The following is a 21,068-nucleotide window of genomic DNA, read 5'->3' as shown; positions in this document are numbered from 1 at the left end:
AAAGAATTACAAAAGTGAAAAAGAAAAATTACATTTTGGAGGAAAAAGAAGCTGAATAAGTGTGACCTCCCAGCTGGCGTGTGATTGGTGCTCTAGTGGTGTGTCACGTGCTCTTTAATTTTAGCTTGGCGTGCCACGCCCAGCCCTTCAAGTGGCATGCTCGTCTCTCTAACAACCTTGGCGTGCCACGCCTTCGAGCTCAAGTGTCACGCCCTAGCCTTTTTCCCTTTCTCTCTTCCTCTGGAAACTTGAACTAACGTGGCACGCACAGGGTCTGGCGTGCCACGCCCTTGCTTTATGCTTGGCTAAGCTTCTCTGGAAAGTTGCACTAGCGTGGCACGCCCATGTTCTGGCGTGCCACGCCCCTTTGTGAGTGAGTGGTTCCTCTGTTTGGCGTGCCACGCAACGAACTCAAGTGGCACACCCCAATGCTTCTTTGCTCTCTGAATGACACTGGCGTGCCACGCCTGAGATTCAAGTGGCACGCCTAAGAGAAGAATAGTGAGTGGCGTGCCACGCCTTCGACCCCAAGTGGCACACCCCATGTAATTGCCCTCCTTCATCCTCTCTGGAAACTTATACCAGCGTGCCACGCCTAAAGGCTGGCATGCCACACCCATGATCTTGCCTTGATTCCAGTAGTTGGCATGCCACGCCTCAGCCTTCAAGTGGCACGCCATAGTGATATGCTTGGGTTGGCGTGCCACGCCTTCGATACCAATGATAAACCATTATTTTCTGGTTTATATTGTGCTTAATTGTGTTGTTTTATCAAATCTTTACCCACTTATTCATATGATTAGCATGCATTTATAATTCCTTTCCGAAATTACTTCATGGTTGAATAACTGCTTCCTAGAGCCTTTTAATTTTGTATTTTAATTCTCCTTTATTCCATTCGATGTCGTGATCTGTGTGTCAAGTGTTTCAGGTTTTATAGGGCATGAATGACTTGGAGATTGGAAAGGAAGCTTGCAAAAATGGAAGGAACACAAGAAATTGAGGAGGTGACCAGCGGGAAGTGACGCGGAAGCATGGCTCACGCGACCGCGCGAAATAGAGGAAATTGCAGTGACGCGGACGCATGGCTCACCCGACCCCGCGGATCGGAAACTGCACAAGTGACGCGAATGCGTGGACGACGCGCACGCATGGCAAGGCAAAACGTTGGACAACGTGAACGCGTGAATGACGGGATCGCGTGACATGCGCGATCTGCAGAATCTGTAGAATTTGCTGGGGTGATTTTGGGCCCTGTTTTGACCTAGTTTTAGGCCCAGAAAAGCAGATTAGAGCCAGAGAACATGCAGAGACCAGGGAACAACATTCATTCTGCATAATTTTAGTTTTAGATCTGATTTTACTCCTCCTTTAGGTTTTCTCTCTACACATTCATAATTCTTAGGATTTTGATTTTGTTGCTTTTTGGACTGGGATATTGAGAAGAGTTATTACTTCCGTCAAGACTTCGTCATTCTAGTTTGTTTCCTTACTTGTCAGTTACTCTTCCATATCCTTCATTTTCCCAGAATTATTATTGGATTATTTTTAGAATTTATTAATAAAAGAACTATTTTTATTTTTAATTGATCCTTTTAATTATTATTTATCATGTCTTTCAATATTTTCCTTTCTTATTTCGTGGATTTTACAATCATAATGAGCGAGTAGTTCCATAACATGATTGGGAGTTGATTGAAAGGAGGACCTTGAGTTGGATGCTTGACGAGAGGATTTTTACCAGTAAAGAGATTCATAGAAACAGTTGCGTTGTAGATATAGTCTCTAAACCGACAAAAATCCCTTCGTACAAACGTTTTGGGTGTCACAAGTAACAAACCCCTTTAGAAATTGTTAACCAAGTATTCAAACCTCGGGTCGTCTTCTCAAGGAACTGCGAGGAAGTATGTTCTTACTATTGGCTATAAAGGTTGTAATCGGGGTTTAGAAGATGAGAAGCAAGTAATTTAAATGACAAGTAAAGTAAATGGAAATTAAAATAAATAAATACTATAAAGCAGACTTTTGGCATGGTAAGAGAAGTCGGAGGTCCAACGTAGTTATCTCTCTCAACTATAATGAAAGTTGAATCTAAACTCCACTTGATCAACCTGTACTAGGGCAAGGGAAAGTCAAGGGACTAATTAAATTGACCTTTGAATCCTATTTATTTCCTAAGAAAAGGTTGGGATTACTCAAGTTCAGCTCAATTAGCAAGATAACGATTATCAATTATGTTGAGTTTAATAACTGTTGAGTTACTAAATTCTTAACCAGAACCAAAAAGGGAAAAAGTAAAATTGCTGGAACAGTAAAAATATCCTTAGATGGGAAGCAATGGTAACTTAAATCAAAGAAAACAATCATAAACTGAAAATACCTCAATTATCATTAATTCAAATAATAGTCTGTAACATGGAAGAATTCATAAATCAAATTATAATAATCAATTCAAATGTTGGAATAAATAAATGGAAGTAAAACTAAAAGAACATTAAACCTGGGATCCAGAGTTACTCTTAAAACAAGAAGAAATCCTAAATCCTAAAAGAGAGAGAGAGAAGATCTCCTTCTCAACTAAATCTAAATCATTGAAAGGTAAAACATGCGAGCTCCCTTTGAATGGGTGCATTCCCACACTTTATAACCTCTGGTCTATGCTGCCTGTACTTGGATTTGGGCCAAAAAGGGCTTCAGAATTCGCTGGGGGCGCATTCTGTAAATTCTGATATGTGGCCCCTGTCACGCGTCCGCGTGGGTCACGCGGTCGCGTCATTTGGAGCTTTTCCTTGCCACGCGGTTGCGTCAGTCATGCGGCCGCGTCGCTGTTGATTCGTGCTTGGCACGCGATCGTGTCGTCCATGCGATCGCGTGGATACCAGTTTCCTTAAAGCTCCGTTTTTCTTTCTCCTTCCATTTTAGTATGTTTCCTTTTCCATCCTTTAAGTCATTCTGCCTTAGAAAATATAAAACTACTCAACACACTAATCACGGCATCGAATGGAAATAAAGGTAATTAAATTAATTAATTTTAAAGCTTAGGAAACATGTTTTTCACAATATGACATAATAAGGAAGGGAAAGTGAAACCATACAATTAATGTGAATAAGTAGGTCAAGGATTGTAAAAATTACTCAAATTAAGCACAAAAGAACTCATGAAATATGGGTTTATCAACCTCCCCACACTTAAACACTAGCATCTCCTCATACTAAATCCAAGGTAAATAATTAAGGTTAAAGTGATGGAATGTCATGCAATGCAACCTAATTTAAATGCAAGTACCTAAATGAATGATGCATCATGCAACTCTAATTTATTCACTCATATATAAAGCTTACATGTAGTCAAGTTAATTCACATTCTCAAGGAGTCATGTATATATATATAGCCAACCCTTAAATAATAAAACATTTTAGCAAATGAGATGGGAAAGAAAACATTGTACAAACTTGCAAAACAATTAGTAAATTAAGTACAGATATATGTTGATGAGTTATTGAACCCTCACTAGATTTTGTGTTTACTCTCTAGTCACTCAGTGTTTATTGGGTTTATTCACTCCATTTTTCTTTTTATTCTTAATTTCTATGGCTTTGTTCTTCATCTAACCAATCAACAAGTATAGAATATAGTCATACCAAAAAGTCATGAGGTCTTAATTAAGGTTGTAATGGGGCAAAGGTAAAGGTAAGGATTTATGTATAGGGTTAAGTGAGCTAATAAGCAAATCCTTAATTAGACTAAGATCTCATCTTAACATACATTTTTAGCAAGATAAAACTTCTTTACCTATTCTCCCATATTATCCCACTTATTGTTACATGCTCATGTTTCACTCTTTATTTTTTATCCCATGTGCATTGTTTTTATTTTGCATTGGGGAATTTCTTTTGTACCCCCTTTTGTTCAAATGCTGGAAAAATAACTTTCTCTCTTTTTTTTAATGCACATGGTAATTGAATCACTTAGATTTTCTCATGAGCATGCTTCCCAAATTTTATTTTATTCCTTTTAACTTCTCTTACCTTTTTGTTTATATCATCCATGTTCCCAAAAGGTTTCCCACATTTAACTCTATTCATGATTTTCTATCTTAAGCTAACCAAGGATTCACTTGGGATTTTCTTTTGTTTTTCTGCTTAAGGCTAGTAATTTGGCTAAATAGAATAAAGGGGTTTTAAAAGGCTCAAGGGGGTTAACAAGGGTGATGTAAAAGGTAGGCTAATTTGGGGTGAGTGAGCTAAAATCAAATGATGGCCTCAATTATTCTCTTGGTATATATTTATTCTATATTCTATAATTGGACATATAGATTAAAGCAAAGGAAAGAACATCAGAATAAAAATAAATGTAACACACATAAATGAAATTATGGTTTGAATGCAACCATACAATTTAAGCTCAATACTCACAGGTTGTGTGTTTTCTAACTCAAGCATCATATATCATTTATATATTGTATGCAGGTTTAGTTAAAAATTTCCATTATTCTCATAAAAAAATTATTTAGGGTAGCTTTTAAAGTTTTAATGTTCCTCCTTGATGAAATGTTGTCAGGTTAACTACATCATGTAATGCTATATACAAGTTTTGTGGATTTAAATCTGATATGTTCAATTTCCTAGCTTACTTCCTTTTTATATTTTTCAATTTTAAACTATACTATCTTATGCTAAAAAGGGTAAACTATACTAATTAATCCACTAATAAATCAGAATTGCAAACTAAACTAAATAGCTAAAATAAACTAAATGGCTAAAGTATGAACTAAAGATGCAAAATGCAGAAAATAGAGTAAAAATACATAAAAGCAATGTATAAGTACTCAGAAAATAACAGTAAAAGGAAAAAATACAGAAAAATATCCAAAATAAAAGAAAAAGTATGTAGTGGTTCACCAAAATAAACGCCAGAGATGGCGACCTCCCCACACTTAAAAGGAAGCATCGTCCTCGATGCTCAATCAAGCCGGGTGTGAAGGAGTGTCATCACTGGAAGGGATGGTAGCGGGGGTCTCAGTGGTGTACTGCTGGAGGGCTTCTGGAATCTTCAGAGTTCGTTCCAGGTATAGATTTTTGGAGTTTGCAAAAGCCGGGTACTTCAACTCACAGTACCAGTTTGCAAATTTTATAGGATCAGTTGCAGGGAGTAGCTGGTCAGCTTTTTCCTGCTGTGTGAAGTTCTTCTCCCGCCATGAAGAATCATGCATTAGAGTAATGATGGACTGGGAGAAATCTCCTCTCTTGCGCTTGCCAGTAGCTTTGCCTTTTCCTTTCCACTGTGAGGCAGACATCCTAAAAAACAGAAAAGCAGGATATGGATAAAAATAGGAAAGCAATTAGGCAATTAAATAAAGAGGTCAAAGCAGCAAGGGAGAAATAGAATAAGGAAAATGAGTAAATGAAATGTGATTGAATTTATGTTAAATGGAAAAATAATCAATATGCCATGTTTAGAAAGTTAGAGGAAAGTGAAAATAATCAGAAGAGAGATTAAAAGTGTTAGTATGGTTAGAATTTGAAAAAAAATTAGGAAATAAAATTAGGGAGTTAGTAAAGTGTGGGTTAAAGTAAGTGGCATAGAAAAATTTCATATAACAAGGATTCACAGGTAAGAATAGAAGTACTCATAATCGAACAAGGAAAACAGGGTGATGCTGATTCGAATAGAAATAGAGAAAGCAAAAATTGGAATCAGTGAATCACAAATACGGTTTATGAACCAGGAAATCAAAGAGGATAAGAAAGTCTGCCATAGCATTCATGAAATGGTTTGGGTAAAGCAGAGTAAAACAGAGTTCAGAAATGCCAAACCAAAACATGAATGGAAAAAATTTTAAAAAATTTGGGCAGCATTCCGGCTAAAATTGGATTATCCCGAAAAATAAACAGTAATTATAGCAGTTCATATGAATTTAAAAACTAGATGCAGAAACAGGAAACTTTAGAGTAACAAGCAGCAATTGCAAGAAATCACTACATATGACCGAGGTCACAGGAACGGCAAAATTGCAGTTATGATAAAACATAAACAGGAACAGTGCAAGTAAACGGACCAAGATCCACTAACCACAGCCTAAGCTACCTAACAACCTAAAAATCCACTACAGAATGCATATCTATCTATCCTAATGATGAACAGAAACGGAAAAAAGTACAGAAAAAATGACGAACGGATAAAAGGGGGTTGCGTTTTGCGGAACCTGGTAGGCGGAAGGGGTGGATCGGGGAAGAAGGTGGCTGTGGCGGCGTCCGGCACGGTGGCGGGGCACGGTGTCGCGGTGGCGGCTGATGGGGGCAGTGGCGGTGAGGGTTTTGGGTTAGTGATAGAATAAGGGGGGTGCGGGTGGGTGGCGAAGAGAGAGGGTGGGGCGCGGCTGGATGGCCGGCGGTGGGGGGCGGTGGTTGCGGAGGCAGTGGTGGAGAGGGGAGGAGAGAGGAAGAAGATAGAAGAAGGGAGGGGTTGCGGCGGCGGCGTCCGGGGTGGCGGCGGCATCTGGATGGCCGGCGGTGGCGGCTGGGTGGTGCTGGGTGGTGGTTGGAGGGAGAGGGAGCAGAGAGGGAGAAGAGGGTTGGGGGTGGGGGGGCTCGCGACTGATAGGGTTCGCGGGCTAGGGGTGTTATATTTTCGAATCTACGCGGCCGCGTGGGGCAGGCGGTCGCGTGGTTGGTACGAAAATGGGAGTGGCGCGATCTCGTGGGGTGCGCGATCGCATGAGAGGGGGGAAAAGAAGGGTGACGCGATCACGTGGGTCGCGTGATCGCGTCGCTGGAGTTTGTGCTAAACGCACGACTCCAGCGCCGTTTTAGCGCAACTCTCTGTCTCCTTTTGGGGTGATGTGCAATCCATGCAACGCGATCGCGTCGCTCACGCGGTCGCGTGGGATTGGTATTGTGCGATTGACGCGGTCGCATGGGGCATGCGATCGCGTGGGCCAATTTGTGCGAAACGCACAAGGGCCGCACGATTCCAGCCTAACTTTTTGTTCGTTGGATCCTTACGCCGATATATATATCATGCGGCCGCGTGGGTCACGCGGTCGCGCGGGTGGTGTTTTCCGCGATATGACGCGATCGCATGGGGCATGCAGTCGCGTCGTGCACCCTTTTATTTTATGCATGAAAAATGCAGAATGCAATGATTAACATGAATGTTATGCATGATTCCAGGTTTAATAAATTAAAATGAAAAAGGAAAAATGAAAGCAATTAACAAGAAATAAATTGAAAAAGAAGCGACCATACCATGGTGGGTTGTCTCCCACCTAGCACTTTTAGTTAAAGTCCTTAAGTTGGACATTGGAGGGGTATCCTGTTATGGTGGCTTATGTTTAAATTCGTCCAAAAATCTCCACCAGTGCTTGGAATGCTAATAGCCTCCGGGGTCCCAAACTAAGCACGCAAAGCTTCCGAACAGCTTTAAATATATTGTTAGGCTCCCGGGCTGACAATTGTCAGAATAAACTCCAGGATTCCAAGCCTTGCTTTTAAATCCGCCTCCGTCTTGATCTACATGTCTCCATTCGGGTGGGTTAAAAAGTAGAATCTCACCTTGGTGACCAAACTTTTTCCGTGATCCATGTGATTGAGCATGATACCAATCCGTGTACTTCGAGGTGAAGCGTGGAACCTCATTAAACCTTGTGCACCAGCTCTGAGTACGAGCCATTTCCCTCTTACTCTTAAAGCCGCAGAGAGCTTTAAGCTGGCCATCTGTTTCAAGCAAACCATATTCAAGTGAATAAGTAAAGTTATAATTTAAGGATTGTACCCACTTAAAGCTTGTATTAGGTGGTAATGGCCTTGGGATAGGTGTTTTTGGTGGTTCTGCAAGTTCCGTTTCCTTGTGCTCTTCTGTGAATTCCTCCACTTCTTTGCAAAGATCTTCAATTGTATCTGTGTCCTGGTCAAAGTCTTCTGTGTCTTCCTCATCACTTGAGTCATACATTGGAGGTTGAGAGAAATCTACCTCTGCATCATCTTCATATTCACTTGGGGAAGATTCTTCGATCTCAGAGAATTCACTTGCGGATGCAAGTTCATCACTAAGAGAGCTAGACTTGTGACTATCATCATCAAGGGAATTTGTTTCTTGGATTATTCCGTCTGATTCTTTATAAACGATTTGCCTTGGAGAAATATCCTCCTTAGCATCAACTATAGCATCCTAGACGGAGTTTTCCTCAATTCTGGATTCCCATGGAGGTTCAGCATCTCCTAGATCTTCAACCAACTCTTCTTCTTGAACAAAGACAGCTTCTTCTAATTGTTCCAATACAAATTCATGCTCTGTCTTGTCCACTGGAGTTTCTGGCACTTCCTTCATGCTCTGCTCTTCATTGGGCTGTCCACATGGAGCTGTGGTTGATCCTTGTATATTTGAGCGCCTAGAAGCCCATTGAATCATCGCTTGCTCCAGTTGTTTAATGGTTGTTTGAAATTTAATTACTGTTTCTCTTAAGCGATCCTCTGCTTCTTGGGTTACTGGACTTGGACATGCTACAAAGGAAAGTGGTGATGGTTGGGAGCGATTGGATTGTTATTGGGGTAAGGATGGATCATATGGTGGCGAATGGTGAAGAGAAGCTTGTGAGTGTGGTGGTTCAAGGTTATGTTGAAAGGGTGTTTTATATGTACGGGGTGGGGCTTGTTGGTAGTTACAAGGTTGTCCACCATGTCTTTCAGCTGGGTATACAATAACCAATAATAAGGCACACGTTAGCAGTTCCCCGGCAACAGCGCCATTTGACGAGAGGATTTTTACCAGTAAAGAGATTCATAGAAACAGTTGCGTTGTAGATATAGTCTCTAAACCGACAAAAATCCCTTCGTACAAACGTTTTGGGTGTCACAAGTAACAAACCCCTTTAGAAATTGTTAACCGAGTATTCAAACCTCGAGTCGTCTTCTCAAGGAACTGTGAGGAAGTATGTTCTTACTATTGGCTATAAAGGTTGTAATCGGGGTTTAGAAGATGAGAAGCAAGTAATTTAAATGACAAGTAAAGTAAATGGCAATTAAAATAAATAAATACTATAAAGCAGACTTTTGGCAAGGTAGGAGAAGTCGGAGGTCTAACGTAGTTATCTCTCTCAACTATAATGAAAGTTGAATCTAAACTCCACTTGATCAACCTGTACTAGGGCAAGGGAAAGTCAAGGGACTAATTAAATTGACCTTTGAATCCTATTTATTTCCTAAGGAAAGATTGGGATTACTCAAGTTCAGCTCAATTAGCAAGATAACGATTATCAATTATGTTGAGTTTAATAACTGTTGAGTTACTAAATTCTTAACCAGAACCAAAAAGGGAAAAAGTAAAATTGCTGGAACAGTAAAAATATCCTTAGATGGGAAGCAATGGTAACATAAATCAAAGAAAACAATCATAAACTGAAAATACCTCAATTATCATTAATTCAAATAACAGTCTGTAACATGGAAGAATTCATAAATCAAATTATAATAATCAATTCAAATGTTGGAATAAATAAATGGAAGTAAAACTAAAAGAACATTAAACCTGGGATCCAGAGTTACTCTTAAAACAAGAAGAAATCCTAAATCCTAAAAGAGAGAGAGAGAAGATCTCCCTATCAACTAAATCTAAATCATTGAAAGGTAAAATATGCGAGCTCCCTTTGAATGGGTGCATTCCCACACTTTATGACCTTTGGTCTATGCTGCCTGTACTTGGATTTGGGCCAAAAAGGGCTTCAGAATTCGCTGGGGGCGCATTCTGTAAATTCTGATACGTGGCCCCTGTCACGCGTCCGCGTGGGTCACGCGGTCGCGTCATTTGGAGCTTTTCCTTGCCACGCGGTCGCGTCAGTCATGCGACCGCGTCAGTCATGCGCCCGCGTCGCTGCTGATTCGTGCTTGTCACGCGATCGCGTCGTCCATGCAATCGCGTGGATACCAGTTTCCTTAAAGCTCCGTTTTGCTTTCTCCTTCCATTTTAGTATGTTTCCTTTTCCATCCTTTAAGTCATTCTGCCTTAGAAAATCTGAAACTACTCAACACACTAATCACGGCATCGAATGAAAATAAAGGTAATTAAATTAATTAATTTTAAAGCTTAGGAAACATGTTTTTCACAATATGACATAATAAGGAAGGGAAAGTGAAACCATACAATTAATGTGAATAAGTAGGTGAAGGATTGTAAAAATTACTCAAATTAAGCACAAAAGAACTCATGAAATATGGCTTTATCAATGCTCAAGAGTAAAATTATAGTTGGGTTTTGCGTTGGGTCACCCTCTAATCACTGACACTAGTCCTTCCCAAGGGAGAGGATTAGAACTGGTGAATAGAAACTGACTTCCAACTTGCTTAACTTTCCTTTATTTGTTAAAGGATAACTGAGCAGGCGACCTTTAATTATCACTTTTATCTTGGGAGAACTCCATCAAGGATAGGGCTTCCAACTAATCTACTCCCGGTCAAGGTTTTTATTTAAAATACATGAATTCTCTGATTTAATTTCCTGTTTATCAACTCAACCATTTTTAGAAAATATCTGATTAATAAAATAGCACATCTTTCTGCAACTCGTTGGGAGACGACCTGGGATTCATACTCCCAGTATTTTAATTTTAATTTTGTGACAACCCCTTCTAAATTGATAACTAGATTTTTGGTTAGTTAAGAACTGTACTTACAACGTATCTATTATAATAATTTCTTAACTCGCCTTTTTCCGCCACGTCAACCAAGTGGCACGCCCAGTCCTTTCTTTTGTTATCTTTGTGCATTGGCGTGCCACGCCTGGTTGCTCAAGTGGCACGCCTAAGTGAGATTGAGAGGTTGGCGTGCCACGCCTTCGACTTCAACTGGCACGCCCAGTCTTCAATTGTCTTCAACCCCTTCTCTGGAATATTGTACCAGCGTGCCACGCCATGCTGTTCAAGTGGCATGCCCATGGATTTGTGAACTCTTCAAGCTTGGCGTGCCATGCATGGGTTCTTAAGTGGCACGCCCAAGTGACTTCTTGGGGCTAGCGTGCCATGCCTTCGATAGCAAGTGGCACGCTATAGTGGAGGTTCTTTTTGGAATGGTGAGTTGGCGTGCCACGCCCCTTTTGCTCAAGTGGCACGCCCATAGTAGTTGGTGGGTTAGGCGTGCAACGCCCCTTTTGTGTCCTCCATTGTTGCTCTCTGGAACTTTGTACTAGCGTGCCATGCCCAGTCCCTGGCGTGCCACACCCTCATGCATGCTTGGACTTCCCCTCTCGAATTTAGTAATGGCGTGCCACGCCTAGCTCCTGGCATGCCATGCCAGTGCATTTTTGTGGCCTTTGCTCCCAAGTGGCACGCCAGTTTCACACGTCCAGCTTCTTGTTTGTCTTCTACCATGATATTCATCAAATAATGCATGAATTGTACTAATCAAATGAGATTTATGCTCTTTTATGGTCTTCTTTATGCAAGAATGAAAGGTAGATAATGCAAGTCATCATAACACCAAACTTAAGCTTTACTTGTCTCAAGCAAATCAATGTGAGTAAGCCTTTATAACTTGAGGCCTTAGCTTTGAATGATTGCAATACAACTAAGAGTAAAACTAAGTTTTCAACACATGTATGAATGTTTTAATGTCACGAAAAACTCTTAGATCCTTGAAGGTTCTTTCAGGTACAGGCTTTAGGGGTCCTTTCTATTGATTGTCACCTTGAAGTAGCAAGGGTTGTTTTGCTTTCTTGACCACCACTCTAAGTGTTTTGTCTCAAGACAACCCTTTAATTAGGCTTTCAATTAGCACTCCCAAACCAGTTGGTTTTAGGGTACTAGGTGTTGAGACACCCCTAAGAATTTACTTGCCCAGGTCTCTTCTTGACACATCTTCACCACCAGCATCTACTAAGATCTTTAATTTTTTTTGAGCTTTTTAATGTTTCTTTTTTTTTATCCCAGTAGTTGATGCTCAGAGCCTTGGGCCTTTATTGCTTACTACCTCTTGGTTCTATGGATATTCAAGGGGCACCCCTTAACCTTCCCTTGTTATACCTTCTAGGACTAGTTGCCCTCCATGACACATTTTCTTTTTAGTTCATCCAAGGTTCTACACTTAGTTTCTTATTTCTTAGTTTTTTTGATGATCTCTCTTGGCCTTGGTCTCTCTTATTGTTTTTGCACAACTCACAGTAACTCTTATGGAGACAAGCTCTACTTTTATTTATGTTGAAATGAAGACTTGAAATACATGGCATTTTCTTTCTTGTAAACTTAAAAGACTCATAAAGATTTCAAACATGAATTAAAACTAAGCATAAAACATAAACTATCCTAGCATGATTTATTCAAAAAGTAAATCAAACAAAAGTTTAAAACATGATTTCAGAAATTAGAAAGTGTCAACCATGGGGCTTAACAACCTTGAGCAGCTTCATTTTTAGTTCATTGGCCCCTTCCCTTTGTCCTTCTTCTTGGAAGGGGAGGAGCCACCTTCATCTGGCTTGGAGAAACCTTCTTGTGCTTTGACATCCTTGGGCTTCCAAAATCCTGCCCTCCTCATATAATTCCTTTCATCTTCCTTATGTTTGGCTAGGATTTCCTCTTGTCTTGCACTTAGCTCTTCCATTCCTTGCATGAAGGTTAGGTATCCTGGGTTTAGAGTGGCCACGGTGTTACACAAGTGATTCAGCTTCACTTGTGTATTGATGTCATACTGCCTCTTGGATAAGATTCTGGCATCATAGAGATTTCTGAATTCGGCTAAGTTTCTGATTGACATCTTCCCTCAAGTGGTGTAGGTCTCCCTTCATTTGGTGTACATCTCCTTGCAATTATTCCCAGTTGAATCCCTCTGTAAATTGTTGATATTGGTAGTGTGGTGGTGATTAAAGTGCCATGAAGTGAGGTTGCTCTTCTACCTCTTCCTCTTCTTGTTGTTGTTGTGGTCCATGACCATGAGCTCTTTGTTCTCTAGCCCTTTGAAGTGGGTTAACAGCTACCACTTTGGCCATCTTCTTGACAGTTATGAATTTGTCTTGCTTCACAAGCACCTCATCAATAATCTTTTCAACTCCACCCTCATCACATAGCCTCTGTATAATGCTGGGGAATGCCAACCTTGTGTTGTCACTGGTGCTTTTCAGCACTTTATTGATGTTGTTGGTGATCATCTCCCCCACGTCGACATTCTCACTTTTCATGATGCTGTAGATGAGCATAGCTCTCTCCTTGGTCACCTCTGAAGTGTTGGACGTGGGGATTAGGGACCTCCTCACAAATTCTAGCCACCCTCTAGCTTGGGGGCTCAAATCTCTTCTCCTCAATTGCTTGGGTATCCCATCCTTATCATTTATCCAACGCATATTCAGCACACAAATTTCATTCAGGATCTCATCAAACCCAAGGTCTTGCTGCTTCATTCTTTCTTCATAGCTCCGGGTGGAGCTTGTCCTCTTCACTATTAGCATCCTTTCTATCCTAGAGGGGCTATAGTCAATGGACTTGCCCCTTACAGAGCTAATGTAGCCATAGTATTGTCCTGGTTGAGGTACAACATTAGCATAAAATTCCCTCACTAGGCTCTCTACCACCTTCCTTGGTGGGTTGCATAGGAGTGACCAACCCCTATTATTGATCTCAATGTTGATCTCAGAGATTCTCATTCCTCCCTAGTTGAAACCCAACTTCTGGAATGATCTCCCTCTCACTCACCCAACCATAGAATTAATTTTGGTTGAATGCGGAGAGGAACTTGTAGTCATTGAAATAGCTTGAGGATCCAGAGGTTGGTTCCTTGGTTTTTCTTTCCTTTGAGGCTGAGCTTTTTGGTGGTGCCATTAGGTTGAGAGAGCGTGTTTGAGGTTGTGAAAAAATGAGGGTTGCAAGAAAGAGCAAGCAAAATAAGGTTTTGCTCCAACACCATACTTAGGACTTGATTGTCCCAATCTAGAAAAAGAAGAAAGAAAGTAGGGGAAGAGAGATAGTAGAAGGTGAAAAAAGAAAAGAAGGTGAAGGGTGTATATATGCTTTTCGCGTATGAATAGGGTTTTGAAGTGGGAGAGGAGTTGGGGAGATGAGGTATTTATAAGGGGTGAATGGTGTGGTCGAAAGGTGGGAAATAAAAGAGGGTTAAATGTTTTCCCACTTGGGGAGTGGCGCCTAGCGTGGGAAGAGGTGCCAACTCTTTTCTCACAGTGTCTTCTGCATGTGTTGAGTTCCAAAGTGCAAGTACACTTTGACTTCCTTGCTTTGTGAGTTGTTTACCATGTGGGCCCCATCTTCTCTCCGGAAATTGAAACTGAACCCATTAGTAATGACAAAAGAACCCCTTCACATTCTTTCTCATCAAGAGTGATTTAGATTGCAACTGATGGGTGTCCCTTGGGACACCAAACTTAATCCTTTGGCATCTTAATAAATTGGTTCCATCATTATGTATTTAATGTGTTCATAAGAATGGAATAACACCAATCTTTTCATTTTCTTTTGATTCCAATTCCTCTGAACTCATTAAACCACGTTCATGTTCTTACCCAAAACATTAAGTGCTTTCAATTTGGGTGACTTGGGCTTGATAGGTGATCATTGGTGGTGGCCACACCAAACTTAATCTCTGGGCTTACTCTTCAAAATCAAGCTACTAATTATTTGTAAGCCTAGATTAAGTGAGTGAGAGTGATGACAAGTCATCTTAGCCTAGTTTCACTAGTCTTTTTCTTTTGTTTTCATTAGAATTATGCACTTTCTTGAGCTACAAGCAAGCCAATTAGGTAGAGTTTCATGTTTCCCTTGATTGAATCAACCATGTATGAATTCATGCTATTTCATGAGGTTTTATACTATAATTGTCACATATTATGAAAGAATGTATATCTCATGATTTTAAGCATAGCTTTGATGTGTTTGGTTGATTAATTATAGGTGAAGAAAGCTTGGAGAAAGGTTGAAGCAAGAAGGAATAGCTAGGAGTAAAGAGAAGACAATGGAATAAGTGAAATTGAACCAGGAAGCAAAAAGCTGGACCTAAAGTTAGCATCAAACTTTTGCACAAACTTTTGGTTGAAAAGTTAGCCCCAACGTTAGCCCCCTAACTTGGAGGCTAACGTTGGAACTTGAAAATCACTCCCTGGGTACCAAAAGTTTGCGCCAACGTTAGCCCCCTAACTTTGAGGCTAACGTTGGCACATGAAATTCTCCCCTGGGCACCAAAAGTTTGTGCCAACGTTAGCCCCCTAACTTTGAGGCTAACGTTGGCACATGAAATTCTCCCCTGGGCACCAAAAGTTTGCGCCAACGTTAGCCCCCTAACTTTGAGGCTAACGTTGGCTCATGAACATCACAAGGAGGAGCAAAAGTTTGCGCCAACGTTAGCCCCCTAACTTGGTGGCTAACGTTGGCGCCACAAGTACACAAGGAAGGGCCAACGTTAGGGCCAAAGTTAGACCCCTAACGTTGGCACCAACGTTCACATCAGCAAAGTGGTGTTAGCTGATATGAAAAGTTGGAGCAAAAGTTAGACCCCTAACTTTTGCTCAAACTTTTGGTCCAACTTTTGAAAAACTCAAACCCGGTTCAATTGGTTCACTTTGGTTCTTCTCCAAACTTCAAGAGCAATCAACCAAGGCCTCTTTCAACCCAATTCCACCAAGAGCAAAGGCCCAACTCAAGGCTTGAAGATCATTTGAAGAAAGTGTATAAATAGGATAGAATTCAAGTTCTTCGGGGAGCTTTCCTTTTGAATTTTCATAATAGTTTTCGGAGAGCATTGGATTTAGAGTGATCTTTAATTTCTTAGTCTTGGGGAAGGAGAATTCACTTCTTTTCCTCTTAGTTTTATTGCTTTCAATTTCAATTACACTTGTCTTGGATCTTGAATTGGAGAATTGAAGAAATTCTGTTTCAATCTCATCCTTGGATCTCTCTGTTTCTTTACTGTTAATTGAATTTAACTTCTGTTAATTGCTCTTCATCTACTCTCTTTGCAATTTACAATTTCCTTGCAATTGTTCTTGTTGAATCTAGGAAGGCATTGAGATCTAGACTTGGCTTTCTAGTCTCTGGGTCCTGAGATCTGATTTCCCATTTCAATTCTCTGTTTATTGCTTTATATGTTCATTTACTTTTCTGTTTTGGATCCGATTCAATCCCAATTCCCTTTTACTCTTCTGTTTAATGCAATTCAACTTTTCCTTGTTTAAATTCTGCAAATCCATTCCCCAATTCCCTTTACAATTCCAGCCGATTACATTTCTTGCACTTTAAGATTCCGCAATTTACATTTCTTGCATTCTAAGTTTCTGCTATTTAATTTCTTGTTCTTTAAGATTCAGCACTTTAATTCCCTGTTCTCTTTACTTCCATGCAATTTAATTTCTGCAAATCACAAATCACCCAACCAAAATTTGATTCGCTTGACTAAATCAACCACTAAACTAAAATTGCTCAATCCTTCAATCCCTGTGGGATCGACCTCACTCCCGTGAGTTTTTATTACTTGATGTGACCCGGTGCACTTGCCGGTTAGATTTGTGTGTTTTGGGAGAAATTTATTTTTCACCAAAATACTCATCAAGTTTTTGGCGCCGTTGCCGGGGATTGATTAGATTGACAATGATTAAGTGAAGTGGTAATCTAGATTAAGCACTTTTTCTTTAATTTTTTATTAACCCACTAACTGTTTGATTTTTTGCTTAAACTAACTAACACTTCAATCTAGCAGTAGATTGAAGTGTCACTGGCCTTGTGCATTTCTCATGCTCTGCTTGTATGTCAGGTACAAGAAGAACCATACCCAATTTTCATGAACAAGACGAAAGAACTCTCAGGAGGTTAAGAAGAGCTGAAAGAGGGAAAAATATTGTTGGAGAAGAGGAATCAGACGAAGAATTTCAAGAGATGGAGGAACATTTAACCAATCCACCAGGTGGAGAAGACAACAACAATGGCAACCCACCCCAGAGGAGAGTTTTAGCTTCCTATACCTTTGCAAATCCTAGACATTGTAGGAGCAGCATCTTGGCTCCAAATGTCAATACTAACAATTTTGAACTCAAACCACAACTCATCACTCTGGTTCAGAACAATTGCTCTTTTGGTGGAGGACCACTTGAGGACCCACACCAACATTTATCCACTTTCTTGAGGATATGCAATACTGTCAAAACTAATGGAGTGCCCCCTGACAGTTACAAACTAATGTTATTCCCATTTTCTCTCAGGGACAAGGCCACTCAATGGTTGGAATGTTTTCCAAGGGACAGCATCAACAACTGGGATGATTTGGTAACCAAGTTTTTTGCCAAGTTTTATCCACCTCAGAGGATTATAAGGTTAAAGGCTGAGGTACAAACATTTACACAAATGGAGGCCGAACCCATCTATGAGGCATGGGAGAGGTACAAGGCTCTGATCAGGAAATGTCCACCGGCCATGTTTAATGAGTGGGAGAAGCTTCAAAACTTCTATGAAGGCTTAACACTGAAATCCCAGGAAGCTTTGGATCATTCAGCTAGAGGTTCCTTGCAACTCATGAAAACTGCAGAGGAGGCTCAAGAACTCATTGATATGGTGTCCAACAACCAATATTTCTTTGCTCATCAAAGAAGCCGCCAACCATCACAAAGGAGAGGAGTAATGGAGCTAGAAAGAGTGGATTCAATCCTAGCTCAAAACAAGATGATGCAGAAGCAAATTCAACAACAATTTGAGCAAATGGCCAAGAGGATTGATAGTCTCTAAGTTGCAGCAGTTAACACTAGCCAACCATCAACCACAAGGGGACAGAGTGAAGAAACTCAAGAAGAACAACAACAAGAGCAAGTACAGTATATGCACAACCAAGGACCAAATGAAGGGTATGGTGATACATACAATCCATCCTGGAAGAACCACCCAAACCTCAGATGGGGAGACAATCATACCCAAAACCAACAATCATGGCAGAGGAACTCAAACCAACACAACCCAAGAAGCAACCAAAACCACAACCAGCAGCAGACTAGCCAAAACCCCTACAGAAAACCTCAAAACAACTACCCCAACCTCAACCAATACCAATCTAATAACCAACCCACCAACCAAAATGCCTACCATCCACCACCCACATCTCATAACCCACCTCAAGTATCACCTGAAGCCCAAAGAATCACTCACTTGGAGGCCATGATAGACAAAATGTTGAAACACCAGGAAATGGTAACCAAGAATCAGGAAGCCTCCCTGAAGAGCCTAGAGAGACAGATGGGGCAACTCTCCAAGCAAGTATCTGTTGAGAGACCTTCAAACTCACTGCCCAGTGACACAATTCCAAATCCGAAGGAGGAATGCAAGGCAATACAATTAAGGAGTGGGAGAGCATTGATAAGCAACAATGACACTACAAGGAAGCAAGCAGAGAACATCAAAGAACCAACGGAAGATGAGAAGCAAACAAAGGCAGATGAGGCTAAGGAGCAAGTTGTGATGCCAAACAAAGGCACCGAGAAACTTAAAGAGAAGGACAACCAGCCGCATAGCTCAAAGGAAGTAGCTCAGGGACAGCAGCAATTAGGAAAGAGCATCACACCTTCACTGCCATATCCCCAGAGGTTTAACAAAGAGGTTAAAGATCAGCATTTTCACAAATTCCTTGAGATTTTCAAGAAGCTAAAAATTAATATCCCCTTGGCTGAAGCACTTGAGCAAATGCCTCTATATTCCAAGTTTCTGAAGGATCTTATCAACAAGAAAAGAAGTTGGCTTGAAAGGGAAACCGTATTACTCACCGAGGAATGCAGTGCTGTGATTCAACGGGGTATTCCACCAAAACTTAAGGATCTGGGAAGCTTTGTAGTCTCATGCACTATTGGCAAGATAATTCTCAGCAAGGCTCTCTGTGACCTGGGTGCCAGCATCAATTTAATGCCTCTCTCAATGATGAGAAAACTTGCCATAGAAGAGCTTAAACCCACCAGGATGTCACTAGTCATGGCTGACAGATCAATCAAGACACCTAATGGAATTGTGGAGAATCTGTTGGTGAAGGTTGGGGAGTTTATTTTCCCAGCAGATTTTGTAATTTTGGACACTGAAGAAGAAGGAAACGACTCAATCATTCTGGGAAGGCCATTTCTACACACAGCAAGGGCCATCATTGATGTAGAAAAAGGAGAAATGACCTTCAGGGTCCATAATGAACAAATGGTCATAAACGTGTTCAGATCAATGCAAAACGCTCCTGAGCAAGAGGATTACGTAAGAGTGGACATGATAGACAGTTTGGTGGAAGAAACATTGGAAGAAAATTTTCAAGAGCAAGAAGGAAATCAAGGGGCAACAGAGGAACAAGTGGCTGAGACCTCTACTGAGCAAGATGAAAGACAAGATAAGAAGGAAGATGTACGAAAACAAGAACTGAAACCTTTACCCACCCATCTCAAATATGCATTCCTTGGCACATCGGAGAGCTTCCCAGTAATCATTAATTCATCCCTGACAAAGAAGGAAGAAGGAGAACTTCTTGACGTACTCAAAGCTCACAAAGATGCTTTAGGATGGACCATTGATGACCTGAAGGGAATCAGCCCTGCAGTATGTATGCATAAGATCCTCTTGGAAGATAATTCCAAACCAGTGGTTCAACCGCAAAGAAGGCTAAATCCCACAATGAAGGAAGTTATCCAGAAGGAAGTAATGAAGTTGTGGAACGCAGGGATAATCTTCCCAATATCTGACAGCCCATGGGTAAGCCCGGTTCAAGTTGTACCAAAGAAGGGAGGAATGACGGTCATCACTAATGAGAAGAATGAGTTGATCCCTACTAGAACAGTGACTGGGTGGAGGATGTGCATAGACTACAGAAGATTGAATGATGCCACCAGGAAGGATCATTTCCCTCTCCCATTCATTGATCAGATGCTGGAAAGGTTAGCTGGCCATGCCTATTACTGCTTTTTGGACGGATATTCTGGGTATAATCAAATCGTTGTGGACCCCAAGGACCAAGAGAAAACTGCCTTTACATGTCCATTTGGAGTTTTTGCATATCAGAGGATGCCCTTTGGGCTCTGCAACGCCCCTGCCACATTTCAAAGGTGTATGCTCTCCATTTTCTCTGATATGGTCGAAAAATTTTTCGAAGTCTTCATGGATGACTTCTCTGTTTTTGGTGATAATTTCAATGCTTGCCTAAACCATTTAACCCTTGTCTTGAAACGGTGCCAAGAAACTAATTTGGTTTTAAACTGGGAGAAATGCCATTTCATGGTACCCGAAGGGATTGTTCTTGGCCATAAAGTTTCAAAAAAGGGGATAGAGGTTGATAAGGCAAAGGTTGAGATCATAGAAAAACTCCCTCCACCAATTAATGTGAAATCTGTTAGAAGTTTCTTGGGGCATGCCGAATTTTACAGAAGGTTTATCAAGGACTTTTCAAAAATAGCCAAACCTTTGAGTAATCTGTTAATGCTTGATAACCCTTTTGTTTTTGATGAAAACTGCCAGCATGCCTTTGAAACTTTAAAAAATAGACTCACAACAGCACCAATCATCACACCTCCAGATTGGGAATTACCTTTTGTACTCATGTGTGATGCAAGTGACCTTGCAATTGGTGCTGTACTTGGGCAAAAGAAGGGAAATTTGCATCATGTCATATATTATGCAAGTAAAGTGTTGAATGAGGCCCAAAGAAATTACACCACAACAGAAAAAGAACTGCTAGCTGTAGTCTATGCATTTGATAAGTTTAGATCATATCTAATAGGATCCAAAGTTGTGGTTTACGCTGATCATGCTGCACTTAAGTATTTAATGTCAAAGCAGGATGCTAAACCAAGACTCATCAGGTGGATACTGCTCCTACAAGAATTTGACATAGAGATAAGAGATAGGAAGGGCACTGAAAATCAGGTCGCTGATCATCTGTCGAGGTTGCCACATGAAACAAGTCAAAAAGAATCCCAGCCCATAAATGAAAGCTTCCCAGATGAGTACCTTCTGCAGATCCAGCAAGCACCTTGGTTTGCTGACATAGAAAATTACAAAGTGGGAAGGAAGATACCGCAAGAGTTCTCTAAGCAACAAGTGAAGAAGTTGATCAACGAAGCAAGGAAATTTTCATGGGATGAACCC

This window comes from Arachis ipaensis, chromosome B7, assembly GCF_059453495.1.
Source record: "Arachis ipaensis isolate K30076 ecotype BB chromosome B7, ASM5945349v1, whole genome shotgun sequence".
NCBI lineage: Eukaryota > Viridiplantae > Streptophyta > Magnoliopsida > Fabales > Fabaceae > Arachis > Arachis ipaensis.
The sequence above is the reverse complement of the archived record's forward strand: the minus strand, read 5'-3'. Positions refer to the sequence as shown.